This window comes from Helianthus annuus, chromosome 14 (assembly GCF_002127325.2).
Source record: "Helianthus annuus cultivar XRQ/B chromosome 14, HanXRQr2.0-SUNRISE, whole genome shotgun sequence".
Lineage (NCBI taxonomy): Eukaryota > Viridiplantae > Streptophyta > Magnoliopsida > Asterales > Asteraceae > Helianthus > Helianthus annuus.
Window position 1 is genome coordinate 38,100,552 of NC_035446.2, and position 6,256 is coordinate 38,106,807.

The 6,256-nt window shown below is 30.5% G+C and overlaps 1 long non-coding RNA gene across 15 annotated transcripts; it reads right to left on the reverse strand.

The window, feature by feature from the left end:
* Positions 1–1,267: 1,267 nt before the first annotated feature.
* Positions 1,268–6,050, reverse strand: LOC110908269. 15 transcript variants are annotated; one of them, XR_004879966.1, is made up of 7 exons: positions 5,795–6,050; positions 4,836–5,123; positions 2,973–4,758; positions 2,807–2,875; positions 2,463–2,712; positions 1,604–1,795; positions 1,268–1,526 (listed from the first exon to the last, which is right to left on the reverse strand). It is a non-coding gene; the product is annotated as an uncharacterized LOC110908269 (long non-coding RNA). The 15 variants fall into 15 exon arrangements; XR_002574397.2 differs by having other exon boundaries at positions 2,463–3,719; positions 4,652–4,758; positions 4,836–4,896; positions 5,072–5,123; positions 5,795–6,045; XR_004879962.1 differs by having other exon boundaries at positions 2,463–3,112; positions 3,447–4,758.
* Between the last annotated feature and the right edge of the window lie 206 nt (positions 6,051–6,256).

Below are 6,256 nucleotides of genomic sequence, written 5' to 3' on the forward strand. Positions count from 1 at the left end.
ACCCTATTTTCTTGACTTCTGAGCACTGGTTTATCCTACCTAGTTAAAAGACTCGATACAAGACGAAGTCGACAGACATATGCACCAACACAAATAACTACAGAACTTTCATAACTTCTAACAAACAATCATTTTATATATAAATTTTTGTATTTAGGATCTTTTTATTATATATTATACGTATTTCTTTGATTACATATATGTTAAAAGTAGTTTACATATGTTTAATTGCCAAAATTATATATATTGTGTCATAACTAATCACATATATGTAAAAACTAGTTTACATACGTGTAATTATAAAATTACATATAAAAAATGATAAAATTACTCTTAACATGTATGTAATCGTAAAAATACACATAATAAATGATACAATTATCCTAAACATAAAAATATATAAATAAAAATATTATTTATTAGGAGTTCTGCGAGTTCTGTAATATTTATGGTTCTGAAATGATCCTTGCCATATATATATATATATATATATATATATATATATATATATATATATATATATATATATATATATATATATATATATATATATATATATATATAGGGGATGGATGATGAGAATACTAGTTTAAATGAGACAACCAAAAAACTAACTAAAAAAGCCTAAAAAACATACCAAATTTTTTTTTACAATTTTTTATAAAAAAATCGCTTGTTTTTATGCATGGAAAAAAATTTCAACAGAAAAAAATAACAAAAAACCCTTTTTGTTGTATTACACATGTGCACTATTACGGATATATTACATATGTGTAGTGCACATGTGTAGTCCACATATAATGTACTTATATTGCACATATGCAGTACAACAAATTTTTTTTTTTTTTTTTTGAAATTCTTTTCCATGCATAAAAACAAGCGATTTTTTTATAAAAATTGTAAAAAAATAACTTTTTGGTATGTTTTTAGCTTTTTTTGGGCTTTTTTTAGTTAGTTTTCTAGTTTTCACATTTTGTAGTTTTCTCATCATTCTCTCCCTATATATATATATATGTATATATATATATATATATTTATATATTTAACTAGGTTATCACTCGGGATTGCTTCCCGGGCTCGAGAAAATTACTTATATTAAAAAATATTTATGATTAATACATAATTAAAATCATACAAAAAATATGACATATTAAGTTTCTTCGCTATAAAAAGAGTTATAAACTTTTTATAAATTTAATCACTGGTTGTGAAGTTGTAGCCAGACTTATAAACTTATAACAGGTTATGATTCTTGTTTACAATTTACTTTGTATAAAAAATCGAATGATTAATAAAACAATTGACAAATTAGTTAAAGTATTAAACACAAAAAAGAACTGTCACAAAACATTAAGTGAATAGACGAATGAAAATATCAAGACGCTTAAGACAATTTTAAATTGATACTGCATGTTTTGGAGGTTTTGCAACCAATAGCTTCCCTTGGCTCCTTGAACATTTAAAACCATAAAGATAACCAATCGACAATTCCTCGCCTCTCATCAAGTAACTCCAAAACCTATTCGCTATAAGCATAGACCACAATTTGAATTAGTACATGCATTATATGTATGATGTACAAAGTACATTAAAATATTCAAACCTTGTAACTTGGTAGACATGCTTCCCATACATGCATAAACCTTCTTGTTGAGAACATCACAAGACCCATTTCCAGCTCATATCTGTTGAATTGTTTTTCAACCTTGAACTTGGAGTGACTGCATCCACTATAATACCATAGATGATTAGTATTTACTGAAGTAATCGTTCCGACAATAACAACTTTCTGGACCTAAGAATAAATAGATAAAGAAAATAAGTACATAAGATTTCAATACATTACTGAAAAACATAAGCAAATTATTATATATAAATTTGTCAAAGCTATTATCAATACCTTTGAATTGTACAAAGATAAGCAATCAAAATAAAACTTTTGGAATTGATATTAAATTTACCTTAAATAATGTTAATGATTAGTTTTGACTAAAATGCATTTACAGTCAAACAAATTAACCAAAAAGATGAAATAAGTTAACATGTTACCTTAACTAAGTTTACCATTTAATATATTTACTTGTTTTAATAGTTTTTATTTTAATATGCATATAAAAAGAAATTATGTATGGCAATTCAAATATACAGAGTACAAATAACCATATAAAAAACTAGATCTATATTCGAAAGTAGCACAGGTTTCCACTAAAGTCTGTTCCATTTAATTTCTACTTGGTATCAAGCATATAAACCAACAAAAACCATCCCTAAAGTAGCGTCTAATATCCGATTCAAAAGTAACACAAGTAGCATCTAAAATAAAAAAGGTAGCATCTAAAATCTTGATTAAAAAGTGTCTCTCTAGCAGTAAAAGGAGGCAATGCTAATTGACTTTGGTAAGGACCAATGTACATTTCCTTCTTGGAGGAAAACAAAAGTGCAAGTCTGACCGACTGACATACCATTTGAACACATGAAGTCTGGCCATCCTTTGACAGGATACCTATAGTCATTTCTTGAATTCTCACGTCTAAAAACCATTATGCTATTAACACATGCCAAATTCCTTATGCGCACCTTGAGAGATACATCCATGGCAGCCTTCACCGCCCAATTTTTCTATGATCCCAAGCTCCTTATAGCTTCTTCCGGGGTTATATAACAATCTCGATCCATATTATTTTGAATTACATCGATGTTTTGTCCCATATGCTTTTACATATAATGCATTTAGCTTTTACATATAATGCATTTAGCGAATACCAAAGACGAACAATTTGCTTAGTGTGAACAGTCGTATCTTTACCTTGCCCCCAACCCATCGAAGGGTTGATGGATCATTATAGTGGTGTTACGAAGAGCTCCACTTCCCACTCTTCCCACAAAAATAAGCATCATACACAAAAATACATTGGCTTGAGAAAACACCTTAACAATAAATTCAATAATTAAGAAACAAAAGACGGATGTACCCATGGTGAATGCACTAAACATCGTGGCCAAAGCATTAGATAGTTGTTAATAGCTCTCACATAATTTCAAGTCCACCTCACGAATATAAAGTACTCCATCCATGGAATTCAAAGCCACCCGAACCCGAATTAGGGGTTTTCTATGAAATAAAATGTTGGTTAATATTTATTTTAGTTTGAAAATAAAAAGTGATACAAAGAGAAAGTGTGTCATATGAGTAAAACCACACTTCATGTAGGCCAAGTTAAGCAAAATAACTAACTTTTGGGTGTGTGTTGTTTCAATCAAAGGGCCGGTGGTTTAATCAAATTTTTTATATTCTTCTTTGAATGGGGAAATTTAGTGGAGTTTGATGAATGTACCTTGACTACATTATGACATAATAGAAAGAGATTCAGAAGTTCTTATGCAGCTCCTACATCACCTAACAATAATCGGCCACATCACCTAACAATAATTGGGAAAAAATGTACCTGGTGTACCAACATGTGACTAAGAGGAGATTTCGGTGGTCGAAGAGGAACACTATATTGAGAGGACGAAAGCAAACATGGACCCACTTGAATCTTTAGTTGAATAGCATAACATAATCATAATCACATAACTAAAAAATCAAACACGAAGACCTTATTCTGGTGATAATATCAGAAGACAAAGAAAATTGCATATCAATAATTGTAAGAACCCTTACCTTGTAAAAGAATGTGTAACTACAGATCGGTGAAAACAATTCCTAGATCATCAACCTGAACTACAACAAAAGCTATCATCATCAAACTACAAAATCGGCGATAAACGTACTTTCTGCTAATTATAACCCTAATGCATCACTGGTCCGAAGAACGTACTTTGTGCTTAATGCAAGAGAATTTACCCAATGCCCATGACCATGTTTTTTATAATATGAACATATCATTTAAATAATTTGATTATTTTAATCGTTATTTTTAGTGAAAACAATAAATATTTTGACAAATAATATAATTATTGTGACCATACTAACACATGTACTTTTATAGTGTAACTTGTAGTTAGTTCAAACTGATTACTTTATGAATTCAAACATAAATTGAATAATAAACTGTAATAAAATTTTGATAAACATATTAATATGTATGCAAGTACCAACAGATAGTGTTCTTTAACTTAGTAGATATGTATTGATCTTAATATCTTAATATTGCCATTCACTTCCCGTAGTAATTAAAAAAATGATGATGAAAGAAAGGACTTTAAATATAAAAGTCTTCTATGCAATAAACAAAATATGCATATACCAAATTAGATATATTCGTAGTGCTATTCAAATAGATAGTGACTCGAAATTTGAAGATTGCTTAGCTCGAGGTAAGGTTTGCTCACTTAAATTAACCCCCAGCTTATATCATTTTATAGCAGTAATAAAAGTTGATTAATATTTTAAGCCCGATTTTACATCATTATCCGGTCCACTTCATATAAAGAGTTTTTTTTTTTCTTTAAGTTTTAACAATACAAGCAAGCCAAAATCGGGATAGCAAGATTCAAGGCAAACTAAGCCAAGTTTTCTAAAGTCGAGTTGAGCTCAAGTTTTCAACTTGGTTTATACTTTCGAGCTCAGCCGACTTAGTTTATATTTCTCAAATCACAGCCAACAACCCCAATCAGTATCAGAAAATCTAACCCGTCGACTCATTACCGAAATGGAAACTCAAACTGCCATGACCCATATCTTTACTTGCTTTTGCACCAATGCTTTCTTGTCTACATAATCTGGTACATGTTCATCAGCCATAGAAAGAGTGCCTGCAAATGCAAATTTTATTATGTGGATGTGTATATTGATCGAGTATTTGAAATACTTATAATGGCCATCAGGTTACCTGGCAAGGTGTGCTACACATATGATCAAGTCTCTGTTTCAATTGGTCATCACTGAGATTACTGAGATTAGAACTGAACATGATTATACTGGGTCGATCCGGATTATGTTTCATCTTTCAACGGGTCAAATGGGTAACATAAATGAAATTGACTTAAAAGAGTCAAATGAGCTAAAAAAAGTTTAAAAATGTTAAATATTTGGACAAAAAAGTAATTCAGGCCAAGCAGACCTGACCTAGCCCATTATGTGAATTCCACAAGCCATCCAAAACAACCTATTCTGCCACCTGTAAGTTCACAAATGTTGCATACATAGTTATTAACTTATCTTCCAATTCTCATAATAATCAAGGTGAAGGTAAAAGGAATCATCAAGAATTTCAATCACAAATAACATGAGTAGTCAATAAATCAATAAAGATATTGTGTTGATTGCATCCACCTGACCCACTGCATGCTCACAGAAAAAAGAATCTAATATAGTAACCAATAACCTCCAGTTATAAAAAAAATGAGCTTTCAAGGTTTAAAGCACCTAGGCCTTTTAAGTTTATACTTTTTTGTCATAATATTGAAGTTTTTTCATACTGAAATCTGCAGAGCAACAAAAATTCATATCTACCATCAAGAAAATCTCAATAATGCCTCCAAAATATAGGATTTCCATAAACTGGTATTAGAAATCATGTTTGACAAACACAATATATACACTCACCGTATTTTAAGTACCCATTCATTCTTTATACCCAAAATCAAAGGGTGATGTATATCAAGAAGAAAAGGTTTAGAAAAGTATTATAACTTAAATTCTTTTACACATTTTTCGTAAAAATCACAAATCAAGAAACTTATAATTAACAGCCCTAAAGGCCAAACAACATCTCAAACGAAAAAAAGTATATCAAACAACAATAAGCAAACTGAATCAGTTGATTCGATCAACGAAACATAAACATACCTACACAACAATCAACGAACTGAATCACCATCGGTGCCTTCGGAACCTAACACCAGCGATCGTTTGGTGCCTTAAGAGGAAAAAGCAGATGAAGAGGTTTGGACTTGAGGTTTGTGAGAAAATGGAATTGTGAGAAAGAAGGAAGCGTTAAAAGATATAAAGGATCACAAGACAACGATGAAGGGATGTAAGAAAGATGAAGAATCATCATGAGATGAGGAAAATTGTGAGGCTAAATGATTTAGGCTGAAGATTTAGGGGTTTTACTACACACAAAAAAGGCGGATGAGAGTTTAGGCGGGAAAATGAAAAAATTATAGCCCTCATCTCACCTCGTGGCCCAAATTCTTTTCATTTATTATATATAATTAGCGGTAAGACCCATGTGCAAACACGGGTCGTTTCTTATAAAACCATGCATAACACATCTTGACAGAGAGTAAAAAAATAATTAGTGCAGAC